This window comes from Lygodium microphyllum, chromosome 28 (assembly GCF_053477565.2).
Source record: "Lygodium microphyllum isolate KBCC chromosome 28, Lygodium_microphyllum_v1.1.10, whole genome shotgun sequence".
Lineage (NCBI taxonomy): Eukaryota > Viridiplantae > Streptophyta > Polypodiopsida > Schizaeales > Lygodiaceae > Lygodium > Lygodium microphyllum.
In genome coordinates this window covers 81,038,251-81,052,754 of record NC_141162.1, presented here as the reverse complement: position 1 = coordinate 81,052,754, position 14,504 = coordinate 81,038,251, and positions in this window count along the sequence as shown.

The following is a 14,504-nucleotide window of genomic DNA, read 5'->3' as shown; positions in this document are numbered from 1 at the left end:
GGAGTTGAAGAGGCATTATTTGTGGTCATATGTGCAAGCCCAATGGCAAAAATCCTTCACCAAGGAAGGTAGATGGGATTAACAAGATGCAAGATAATTATTCCAACATTTCAGAGATCAATGGTTTTTAGGGGCATGTGTCTTTTACCTCATATAGATACCACATTTTGCATATGTTGTTAAGGATTTGTATCAATTATTACAAAAGGGACAGAAACTCCAATGGGGTAGAAATCACACCAAAGTTATGACGAAACTAAAGAAAATTCTCAAGTTTACACCAACATTGAGAAAGGTTGATTATTCAAAGGGAAAGCATATTATCATTATAGTGACACTAGCCCAATTTGTATTGGATGAGCAATTGGGGAACATGATGTTGAAGAGAATAGATCTACAATCAGATTTGGAGCAAAATTGTTAAATAAAAGGCAAAGGAGGTACTCACAAGTGAAGGAGCTATGGGGAGTTGCGAAAGCCCTTAAATATGATAAAGAGTACTTTATAGGTGCACATGTGATTGTTGAAATGGATTCTTTTCCATTATTGGGGATGCTTGTCAATTGTATCACTCCAAATATTTTATACTAAGGTGGACTACATATGTAAAGTCACTAAATCCTGAATTGTAGCAAATTGCAGGTACAAATAATTCACTTGCAGACATGTTGCCCAGGGTACGCTTTGAGGACAAAGATGGGATGATGGATGATGAATCAAAAAGTGAATTTACTACTAAAAATACATGTACTACTACTGGGACTCAATTGGCAACTACTATAATTACAACTACATTACTCATTAATGCTTTGACATCATTAAATACACCAAGTACAACAAATGAACTAATAAGGACACCTGCTATGACAGTGAATATAGTAGTAAATAAAGTGTGTTCAGTGATGGATAAAGCTTGGTTAGTAGAAAAAAATCACTATAGGTGTTACATTTCAGCTTTACAAATGTTCTTGGAAGACTTATATATAGAGGAATGGCTGATAATAGGATAGTATCTCAGCCCATTGTCCAACAGAGATAAATGGTCCAAAGAGGAATAAAAAAGAATTTTAAAAAGGACATACGGTTTAATGGGTTTTTTTTAATAAATAAATATCTTTAGAAACATGCAAAGAAGAAGAAAGGGGCTCCACCACAAGTCATTAGTGATAGAGCTATGCAATTACAAGTAATGAAGGACTTTCATCAGAGATGTGGATGGCCACCATAGATAAGAAAAAGGTATTGGTGGCAAGGAATGTATAAGGATGTTTCATATTTTGTGGAATCATGCAATACCTATCAAATGTATTCAACAATGAAACATTGAGATGGTTTACAACCAATCTGTCATTTGTCTCTTCAATATAAATGAGTGGTAGATTTGGTCATCATGCCTACATGACTTCAAAAGATGAGATACCTCATGCTTGTGTTGCATGAGGATTTGACTAATCTGGTGGAAGGGAGAGCTCTATACCTTAAGGCAAGGCAAGCTATATGAAAATTTCTCTTGGAAGAGGTCTTCTGGCACTATGGTTGCGTAGGCAACATTAGAGCTGATAAAGGGGAATTGGATATAGATGAGGCTCATATGTTTTTCTCTCGATTGGGAATTAAGGTTGCATTAGCTTCAACATATAATCTAGAGAATAATGGGAAGATTTAGAGGGGCCATTTGCCTATCATCAAGGCATTGGCAAAGTCATGTAGAGGCAATGATGCATTATGGGCTATTAAGAGAACACGTAGTGCAATGACTGGATATATGCCTTCTAAATTGATATATGGACAAAATCCTATTATGACTACTGAAGAGACGTCCACCACATGAAGTATGTTACCTTGGAAGGAAGGGCTAAGTATATAGAAAAATTACTTGCTCTGTACATTCAATAGTGTTAGAGAGAATACCAAAAGACATTTAAGGCCATACTTATAAGATTGATGGTATCAAGGCTTCACGATAAGAAAAGATTTGACAAGAAGCACAGACTCAAGTCAAGGGTTATACAAGAAGGACATTACCGTATGCAGTGAGACATGTGCATGATAATGCTACCTTTTCTCTCAATGAGTTGGATGGGATAGCATTGAGGATTCCAATTGTAGGGAACCAAATCAAACTCTTCAAGAGATGTAAGTTTGATGCATATAAGGTAGAGAGGTTGGATGATGAGGATGACATTGAGGTGGATGAAGAAGGCTTTAAACCTACAAAATAATGATAGTCTGGAAACATGTCCAGGTTTGGAGGGTGTGAATGATATACAATTATATGTCCATACTATGAAGGCAAATGAGAACTCATAGCTCCATACATTTAGGGGTCTATAAACATGACATGACAAGATAGGTTGTAGGAGATCCTGAGTCAATGCAAAGTCATGATTCAATGGTTTAGTAAGAAGTGATGAGGTTAGACTCAAGGAAACAAGGAAAGGTCAAGTAAGTCCGTGATCAAGAGTGAAAAGGCATGTGATCTTGTGTAGGGAATAAGTGGGCAACTTAGAAGACTTTCATGTGGAGTGGAAAGGGAGGAAAGGGGCAACATTTCAACATTAGTTTTTTGGTACAAACAAGCTTGGAGGGGATACATCATTCATGGAGAGGAAGAAGGAAAAAAGCCCGTGCAAGTGGATAGCTTTGGCAAGAGAGAAGAGGATTGAACACTCTTGGCAACTCAAGGTATTGTTTTGGCATCAAATAAGAGAAGTAGGGAAAAATAGGAAACTCGGGATGAATAATGTTTTCTTGAGTTTTCTACGTGAAACTTTGGTTATAGGGATCAACACTTCAAGCATTTGCTTATCTACAATAGACACATGTTTGGAGTCTATGAAGAGCCCACTCTAGGGTCATCTTGGTTCAACATAGAGGTGGCTTTTTCATGCTATAAATAATTATAAAATAGGTATGATATCATGCATTAAGGCCTATACAATGAATTTTTTTAGTTTCTTTACTTACAATTGCTTGGTTTCATAACTAGTTCATGGTAGCTACTATAATGCTATGGATTTTCTTGGATTGAATTTGAGGAAGCTTATATGAATGCATAAAGCCTATGTACATCAGAGTGTTGTCCTATAATAGGGATACCTTTGAGTTCCCATCTCGAAGCTTTTGGGCAATCATCCCAACACAAGGTATTGTGCTCATACATTGAGTGCATGTAGTGAACTCAGTTTGTTGTGCATCAAATGAATTAAAAAGATTTATGATAGCTTCAATTAGTGTTTCTCTATTCTCGAATTGATTCAAACTTCTCTTTTCTTATTCTTATATGATCCCATTCTCTGCATCCTTCTCTCTTAAACCCCCGACAGTTAAGGCCTTTGACTTGATACCCCCGCAATGATCCTCATATTGAAAGTTTTGAAGCGAAAGACAAAGAAAGTGTAACTATTATTACATACCAAATGAGTTTTGTAAGATAAAGAGTCATCCATAATGCTCATCACAAAATAAGGCCTAGAAATAACTACACATGATCCTAAAAGACAATATTATATTAAATCAAAGTCTACATGATGAGAAATACCATTTGTCCAAATGGAGCTAATAGTCACTATAAGCCTTTTTTAATATGTACAACTATGCATAGCTAGAAAGCTAGAATCCACAAATTGAAAGCATCAAACTCAAGTATGGTATGTTGTTCCCTATCAAAAGCCAACATATGAGATTCTCTACAAGGGAACAAGACTAAATCATCGCAAACAAAGGAATTTTGTAGCAAAGATGTTAAAAATTTAATTGCAACGAAGTCCAACCAACCACTTTGAGCCCATAATATGTGCCTTATAAACAAAAACTTAAAGAAGTATAAACACCAAAAAATTCAAGTATCTTTGCGAGTTTTAAATTTTCTTCACACGTCATCTACCATTTGGATGTGTAGAAGCTAAATAGGCTTCCAATCAGTATTCACAAAGGACCATCCTTTGGTGTAATTTACTTGTTTGGATCTCTAGAATGAACTAGTTGAAATTCAAGTTTCTTCTAATCAGAATCTATTATTTTTGGGACAAATTTAATTATAAAACTGACTAATGCCATAAAAAGTGATTGTAATTCAACCTCTTCCTTTTATATTGGATGCGGAAAAGGTTTTTCATGAACATTGCCTCAAGTCTTATGCAACCAAAACAACCACTCCAAACACTAATTTAATTATATTCCCCATTTGTAGAAAAATCGCATGCAAACTATTGGCAATTATATAACCCCATAACCATCCCACTTTCCAAAGGTCACATAGGCCTCAAACATTATATGTTATACATTTAGTAAATGCACTCATGAAGGTAAAGTATTTGAATCAACCACCACATATTTATTAAAACACCTGAATTTAAGAGGACTACCCACATTTTTTGAGGGAGAAACTTTAGCAAGTATCCCCATTCTAGTTACTATTGAGACCTTATTATTACTTATCTTGTTGCATTTTTCTTTCAAAAATTATCATGCAATCACCAATGTCTCTTACTTTATCTTTCCCTTGTCACGTTAGGCTTGAACATTTGAGGCCACGTTTAACATGCAATATAACTTACAAAACATCTAACTAATTTATTGCATTATATGCAACACTGAAATACATTGATTTTGAAATGTGCAAGTGTATTTGTGTACACACACACACACATCCATAAGTATGTACATGTATGCATGTGTGAGTATGTGTTGGCATAGGCATAGGTGCTTGCATGGAAATAACAAATTTCCTAATATTGTATGAGGAGTTTTAATTTTTACATCCAAGGGAAATAGGACATTCATTAGTAAGAACTAATTAAACGTGTGTGTGTGTGTGTGTGTGTGTGTGTGTGTGTGTGTGTGTGTGTGTGTGTGTGTGTGTGTGTGTGTGCACATGTATGTGCACATACGTGCATGTGTATATGCTTGCAATAAACTTATTCACGCATTACTATCATGAAAGGTGAGAAGGATTGAAGCTTGCACGCGAGCTATGGCGGGAGAGCAAGAGCAAGAAAAGAGAGAGACAAGAAATGGGAACTCCAATAGTCACAATGTGTGACCGGGCCTTCCTTTATTCAAACTGTCACTAAAAGAATAAAGAATAAAGTGACGTGATGGGCGCTCGCCACCTGCAGTGTGCAGTGGCGAGTACTGTCAGTGTAGTAATACACGGGGCTGCACGGCAGAGGCGCCTTTACCCCCAACAACCTCCCATTTAAAGGCGAATCTGTCCTAGTGAGAGAGAAAAGAAAAAGAAAAGACAGTACAAATTTACATAGGTACAAGGGATGAGGAAAGGCGACATCTCATCCAATGCCCATCAACCTCCTGAGGAAGGCAAAGCGCTCAGTAGTGAGGCTCTTCGTGAGCAGATCTGCAGGATTCTCGTCAGTGGAGATCTTGACAAGGTCAACAAACCTATCCACCACGACGCCACGTATGAAGTGATACCTCACCTCAATGTGTTTCGTCTTCGCATGGAAGACCGGATTCTTAGCCAACTGAATGGCACTCATAGAATCCGAATGCAGTATAGGTGTAGCATCAATCCCAAGGTCAGCAACTATACGGCCTAACCATATGGCCTCCTTGCAAGCCTCAGTGGCTGCAACATACTCGGCCTCAGTGGTAGACAAAGCCGTACACTTCTGAACCCTGGACATCCAAGAGACAGCCCCTCCAGCATAGGTGAATACATAGCCAGAAGTGGACTTCCTACTATCTGCATGTCCTGCATAATCGGAGTCAGTGTACCCCACGACCCCTGTATCCTGGCTGCCATAGCAAATACACATATCTGCTGTGCCCTTCAGGTACCTCATGATACCCTTCACGGCATCCCAATGTCTGCTGCCAGGTGTAGCCATATAGCGTGCCACAACACCAACTGCATGCATAATATCTGGACGAGTGGCTATCATGGCATACATCAAACTGCCCACGACTGAAGCATAAGGGATCTTGGCCATCTCGGCCCTCTGCACATTTGTCTGCGGACAATCGGCCTGTGATACCTTCACATAAGAAGGTAATGGACAGCCAATAGGCTTTACGTCCTGCATGCGGAAGCGCTCAAGGACTTTATGAATGTACTCCCGCTGTGAGAGATACAAAAGCCCCTGATACCTATCACGCTTAATGCGCATCCCAAGTACATGTGAGGCCTATCCCAAATCTTTCATCTCAAAGCTCTTCTTCAGCTGAGATTTAAGAGCATCTAGCTCATCATGAGCTTTCCCTGCTATCAACATATCATCAACATAGAGTACCAAGATAAGCAAACTGCCATCACGGGCTTTCTTCGTGTAAAGACACGGATCCATAGCACTCCTGCTGTAGCCCTGTGACTGCATAAAGGCATCAAACTTATGATACCATTCCCTAGGTGCCTGCTTCAAGCCATACAAGCTCTTCTTCAACTTGCACACTAGGTGCTCCCTGCCAGGTTCTGCAAAGCCCTTAGGCTGATCCATATAGATCTCATCATGCAAGTCCCCATGTAGAAAAGTCGTCTTGACATCCATCTGATATAGATCTAAGTCAAGCTGTGCAACCAAAGCCAAGACTAAGCGCAGGGTGGTTATCTTAACCACAGGAGAGAAGACCTCATCAAAGTCCACACCATGTTCCTGCTTAAAACCCTTTGCTACCAATCTAGCCTTGTATGCTGGCTTGGGGTGTCCAAGGGTACTTTTCAGCTTGTACACCCACTTGCATGGCAAAGCCTTCTTGCCCTTAGGCAAGGCAACCAAATCCCAAGTCTCATTCTTATGCAGGGAGTCTATCTCAGACTGCATAGCCCTCTCCCAAGAGTGACTGTCACCCCTGCGCATAGCCTCATCATAAGTGAAAGGCTCTCCTACATCTGTAACCAAAACATAATGCATAGAGGGCTGAAATCTGTCAGGTGGACGTCTGTCTCTAGCAGACCGTCTCACCGCAGGCTCTACTGCCTGTCTAACTGCCTGTTCAACACCCTGGCCCTGTGGAGGAACTACTGCAGGCTGTACTACTGGCTGTGCTGGAGCTCTAGGCTCCTCCTGAAAGATCACTCTGCGGATCTCAACCACCTTCTTAGGCTGCCTGTGCATCTTGTCTTCATGGAAGACGACATCATGACTACGTACTATTTTCCGCGCCTGCAGATCCCATAGGCGATAGCCCATCTCTCCTGACTCACCATAGCCAAGGAATATGCATTTAATGCTCTTTGGATCCAATTTGCCCCTCTTGTCCTTGGGCACATGGCAGAATGCCTCACATCCAAAGACACGGAGATGCGCATAAGAGGGTTGCTTACCAGCCCAAACTTCCTCTGCAACCTAGAAATCCAATCCACTGGAAGGCGATCGGTTTATGACATGCACTGCCGTACTAACTGCCTCAGCCCAAAAACTCTGGGGTAGGCCTGCATGGCTAAGCATAGAGCGCACACGCTCCTGAATAGTCCTGTTCATGCACTCAGCCAAACCATTCTGGGGTGGGGTGTAAGGGGCGGTCAACTGACGCTTAATACCCCTGTCATCACAAAACTGCTCAAAAGCATGCGAGACATATTCTCCCCCATTATCTGTCCTAAGGAATTTCAGCCTATACCCAGTCTGATTCTCAACAAGAGCAAGCCATCTCTGAAAAACTGCCAAGACATCGGACTTCTGCTTTATGGGATAAGCCCACACTTTCCTAGAAAAATCATCAATGAAGGTAACGAAGTACTTCGCACCACCCATAGACATGCAAAGCATAGGCCCACAAACATCGGAATGCACCAATGCCAAGGGATCACTCATGCGTGGCCCGATTTCTTATGCGTAGACCTATTCTGCTTACCATAAAGACAATGATCACACGAGTCAAAACATGCATAATCCAAAGGCGGAAGATACTGCAAACCAGATAACATTTTCATTCCCTTCAAAGACATGTGCCCTAAACAAGCATGCCAAAGTGATACATGTGGGATAGAACCCATTGCCAAAACATGGTCAATTGAGGACCCAGATACAACAAGAGGATAGAGGCTGCCAGACTTGGCGCCTCTAGCAAGCACAAGTCTGCCACGAGTAATCTTCCAAGCAGAATCCCCAAAACATACATGAAATCCTGCATCATCCAGCTGTCCTGCAGACATAAGACTGCGCGTAAGCGCAGGTACATGACGTACATCCTTAAGCAAAAATGAACTGCCAGTGGAAAACTGCAACTGAATATCACCCATGCCCACAATGTCAAGAGACCTGTCGTCTCCAAGTCTGACTGAACCAGATATAGTGCGGTAAGAGTGGAACCACTCACGGTAAGGCGTCACATGGAAGGATGCTCCGGAATCCAATAACCAGCATTGTGCATACATACTAGATGTCTCAGTCAAGTGTGAAGCATCAGAAGAACTAGCTGCAAGTATAAACTCATCACCACCATCGGACTCCTCAATCTGCGTGACATTAATTTCCTCAATCTTGACGTTGGACTTCGCAGGTACTATGCTGCGATTAGAGGACTTCTCCTGCACTTTATCTTTCCCCTTATCCTTGCACTTCTCATTGCGCAACTCATGACACAGTGGTCTAATATGGCCCTTTTTCCCACAATGATGACAAGTGACATTTGCATTGCGCCCACGCGACTTACTACGCGACTTGCCACGAGATTTAGACCGACCCTTCTGCGAGTCACGACCACGGTTATTACCACGATCATTCCTGTCATTCCTGCCTCTAACTGTCAAAGCATGACTACCACGAGAGGCATCCAAGTTTTTGCGATTCACCTCTTCCTGAAGAAGAGCACTCTCAACATCTGCCAATTTTAGAGTAGCACTAGAGGCACAAAGAGCAGTACGGAAAACATCCCATGACTCATTCAGAGTCCCAAGCAAGAAAAGAGGAGTTACTTCCTCTCCAAAGGTGATATCCTGCGAAGTCAGGTTCTTCAGTATAGCATGGAACTGGCTCAAGTGAGCAGACATAGTCGCATTATCCTTCATGCGCATATCCATAAGCTGCTTCAACCAGTACATCTGACTCGTCGGACTTTTTTTATCATAAAGATTCTTGATCTTATTCCATAGATCCCATGCACTCTGTGCTTCCTCAAATACATTATAATGTACATGTTCAGTGAGAGACAATACAATCGTGGACTTGCATAGCTCATCAAGTTCAAGCCAGTCGTCATTGTCCATAGTTTCAGGCTGCTCCCCACTCAACCGAAGTGGCTTAATCTGAGATTTCTGCACCAAGACCTGCCAAATTTGACTCTTCCAATAAGAGTAGTTGGTACCATCCAACTTTGTAATGTTAAAGATGGCACTATCATGCGAAGATGACGCCATTATGCAGGCTGGAAATGCCCAAACAGTCCAAAACTGCTTGTTGTTTTACTGCAGAAACTGCCCAAAAATGACCAAAACGAGGTCCAAAGGGCGAGCAAAGTGTGCCAAAAGTTGCTGCCCACTTAGTACTAGGTGCGATACACCAAATCAGGATATTTCAGCATGAAAAGTACACCTCAGTCCACCAATAACTGCTTGCTGTAATAAATTGCAAGTATGCAGTCTAGAGAGCAAACTGTCCCAAAATAGGATCCAATGTCAAGCAAACAATGCTAGGTCCAAAGCCGGCATGAAACGGACATAAGCAAGGCCAATGACAGTGAAAAGAACATGAGCTCAACACCGAAGCATGTCAAAATAACATCTGCCAGTGAAAGGCACACCCCCAGACACTCTAGGCAAAGTGTTCCTGTAACTGCCAAAACCTGACACAAATAGGTGTCTGCTCAAAGAGAAAGATCCAAATATGAGATGCAGCTCATAAGCATCCTGTGAATCAAGAGTACATCAATGCATATCCATAAAGATCGGAGTATGATCCCAAAGTCTCAATGCGTATGTAGCTGCTCAAGACATAAACTGCTCCAAATACATGTAAGTGCTCCAATAGCATGCAACTGTCAAAGGTCAAGCAAGCATGTAAAATGCTCCCACTGGCACAAAAGGCGTACAAAGCGAGCTCAGAAGCTCAAACAACCCAAGAGAAAGCACCAGTGATAAGTGACCCTATCAATGCATCAAGCGCATCCAAGAGAGCATGACATACATGAAGCACCGGTCGTATTAACCATGAAGCAATACATAAGCCCAAATAAGCTCTCGGTCAACTCAATGACATCCAAATAGCAACCAAGATCAGTGAGATCAACTAAGCCGGGAATGCTCAAATATATCCAAATCCAAGCTCCAAATGTCGGTATGGCATACACGAACCAAATAGCATATGTCACGAACCAAAGCATGTAATGCAAAAGCCTAATTGTCAAGCAGAGACATGAGGCATAGGCGGTCCACGAGCATGCCAAGTCGGTCCAAATGCCAGTGAAGACGGAGCTAATGCGAAGCTCAAAAGCATCCCATAATCTCATACATATGCTCCAAGCCGTCCCCAAATGTCAGAGACATCATGCCAAAGCTCAAAGCATACATCCGGTATCGGTAGGTAAGTGCCAAAGCATGTAAAGTACCTTCAGCCCACTGTTATTCCAGCATGTATTTACTGTTCTAAACAGTAGATTTCAACCCCGAATTCAAGCCAAAATCATGGTCAAACCAAATGCATACATCCCCAATACATCCGGGTAGGAAGTAGACCGCATACGGGCATCAAATAAGGTAACCGGAGTAGAGTATAAGCATCAAATGCCAATGCCAAGTGTGGCTGCCCTATTTCCAGCACTGTATAACAGTAAATAATAGTCCCAAATTAGCCAATATTTCAAGCCAAAATCATGGCATAATCATGTGCATACATTCCCAAAGAGCTAGGCATCATGTAGACTGCATACGGGCATCAAATAGCACAACCGGAATGGAGTATAAGCAACAAATGCTAATGCCAATGGTGCTGCCCTGTTTTCAGCCTGTTATGACAGTTTATGATAGTCCCAAATCTGAAGAAATCAGCCCCGAATGATCAAGACCAATGCCCTCTTGACATTGTATAAGATGAAGGGGGTTTTCTTTTTACCTACAAGTGGAATGTGACATTCAAGTAAGATTTAATCAAACAATCCTATGTTGCAAGTGTCAAACAAACTACCCAGTTGCCATCCCTATCATCCCCTTAGACCAAGTTACATTTCATGATTCCATAAGAGCTAGAGGGTGGTGATCTTTTTTGGGCTAGTAGTGCAAAAAATTAAGTTCATTTAAGTCATGGAGAGCCAATTAATATATAACATCAATCACCTTATATAGACCAATGCAAGAAAAAATTATTGGCCCATGTAACTGTCATATAGTGGTTAGAATGAGTGGCCACCATTGATTACCATAGCTTATAGTACCTCTGCTTTGGAGGGATTATAGGGCATGATGGGCATTTTCTAGACCATATTGCACTAATAATATTTGAGAGTATAGCATACTAATCAAAAACATATTAAGGTCTATTGACAATTGAATGGTGATGACACATCATAGGGTTAAGAAGGAAATACATGGCTTACTAAGAGTGAAGCATGACATCGCCTATCTACATCAAAGATAGAGTGTTTGTACCAAAAAAAACAGTACTAGAACATGGTTCAATCAAATTGGGTATACCATATGGAATATTAGTGATGATTCTTAACAATATCATTACTTGTCCAAAAGGATGAACAATAGTAGTAGATTAAAGGTACAATCAACCCAAACATATCATATGGAGCCATTGGTCTAATGAGAGCAAAGATATTAACATAAAGAAGCCCAACCAACCACAATTAACAGATCGTGGCATTTGCTTTAGCTTCTCTATAGATCTCATGTATGTTGAACCCCTAATACATTGTTTGTAGAGAGACATAGAGAGAGAGAGAGAGAGAGAGAGAGAGAGAGTATTTAGCTATTATGGTCCTTTTTTTAATAAATTTATGTATGCACGCACACATGCATGTGTAATGTGTGCATGTGTGTAGTTCTATTTAGGCAACAAAAACTAACATGATAATAACAATTTAAACACACTAACACGACATTGATACTCTAAATACTTTATAATCCTTGAGATGTCCAGCGCATAACAAACCACAGATCCTTATAAGCCTAAAGTAGACATTCCAAACCAAGGACTAAAATGGTGCAAAATAATTGTAATGTAATGCTCAAGAAATTATTTATACATGCATTGTTTGTAGAGAGACATAGAGAGAGAGAGAGAGAGAGAGAGAGTATTTAGCTATTATGGTCCTTTTTTTAATAAATTTATATATGCACGCACACATGCATGTGTAATGTGTGCATGTGTGTAGTTCTATTTAGGCAACAAAAATTAACATGATAATAACAATTTAAACACACTAACATGACATTGATACTCTAAATACTTTATAATCCTCGAGATGTCCAGCGCATAACAAACCACAGATCCTTATAAGCCTAAAGTAGACATTCCAAACCAAGGACTAAAATGGTGCAAAATAATTGTAATGTAATGCTCAAGAAATTATTTATACATACATTGTTTGTAGAGAGACATAGAGAGTGAGTGAGAGAGTATTTTGCTATTATGGTCCTTTTTTCAATATATTTATGTATGTACGCACACATGCATGTGTAATGTGTGCATGTGTGTAGTTCTATTTAGGCACCAAAAACTAACATGATAATAACAATTTAAACGCACTAACATGACATTGATAATCTAAATACTTTATAATCCCCAAGATGTCCAGTGCATAACAAACTAAAGATCCTTATAAGCCTAAAGTAGGCATTCCAAACCAAGGAATTAAATGGTGCAAAATAATAGTAACATAATGCCCAAGAAATTATTTATATGCACATCTGCATATGTTGGTTGATTAGGTGCATATCTATATCGAGGTTAGAATTGCACGATGTAGAACATATAGGCCAATGTGTGGAAAAAAATATTGAACAACAAATTTCATCAAATTTGTATCTCAAGGACTCATGAATCGCAATAATAGAAGTCAAGGGCCAAGCATTACAACATTATATTGTGGTTTGCACTTAATAGGGAATCGTAATCAAGTTGTATCAAGGATGCACTACCTGAAAGGGAATCCAATGAATTTTTTGGCACCCATAACTTTCTAGATAATAATCCTGCTAAGGTAAGAACCAAGTTCAACAAGGCATTGTGGCATATGAAGCCTCAAGGATCCTGGTAAAATAATGAGTCTTGACAACCCCACCTAATTGCATGCTCAAGTTAATATTTTACTTCATTGCCTACATTGACTAACTCGAAAAATAGCAAGGTTCTAGATCATCATGATTACTCAATGCAACCTGTCATCTTTCAATTAATGAAGAGGAGAATATGTCATCAAGTTAAATCTAATATAAAGATGGTTATTATGAGGTTTCAAGACAGAAAAGAATGTCTTTGGGTTGAATATAATATCAAGATGATGAAGTTTTAAGGCAAAGACAAAGTCCTCCAAGTTGTACATTGCCAAGTGGCACAATGAGAACTCTAGGGTTGTCATATCATATTTGGGACACCAAAATAATTAAATCAAGCAAATGATTGCCTTCTATGTACGTCTTTAGCTTTGGAGTACATAAAACTATGTTCACATATTAGATCTCTTTACTTTCAAATCATAATAAATATGAGTTTGATGTTGAGAGAGAGAGAGAGAGAGAGAGAGAGAGAGAGAGAGAGAGAGAGAGAGGTGTGTGTGTGTGTGTGTGTGTGTGTGTGTGTGTTACACCAAGGCAATGGCAATGATAGAAAATTGTTTAACATGCCTTTATGATCAAGTAATTCGAGATTCATGGAGTGTACAACTACAAATTGATGAAACTTACAAGGGGTATGCAAGAAGGCCCATAACTAAGAACCAATAAAGTACAAATTCTTCGCAACAATAGTTTAGAGAACCAAGTACATGAGAAAATATGGAGGTTGCACATGTTACCTATAAAACTAGCTAGATAGTTGATTAGTAAGGACTAATACAAGATGTTGCAGGTGTCAATGAAGTAACCTGATTTCTATCCCTTTCACCATATCCAACTATAAACATTATTCATGTCCATTGGATACTCTCTCGTGGAATATAATGGCTATACTATACAAGATACACATCAACCTAAAAATGGGAGCTACAAGCCAAGGATTTATTCCAATCGGTATGAAAATATAAAGTTGCAATAATTATCAAACATTTGAGCAAGCATGTGAAGTTCAAAGATACCTTTGCAACACTAACAAGACCTCAAATAAGAGTGTGAAAGCTAGTGAAAAATGTAGGCAACAACCCACCATAGTCATTTTCTCAAGGAAACTTCAAGGTGTTCACCATTATCCTAATAATAAGAAGACAATGAACCAATATACATAATGTGTTAACACTAATGGGATGATCACACTTTGCACTCTTGTTGTCTATAAATAAAAAATTAAAGTAGCCATATTTGGCCATAGTAGCAATGATGCTTGAATTCAAGAGACTTGCACCTATCTCAACTTACCCTAGCTTCATCCTCCAATGCATGAACACCC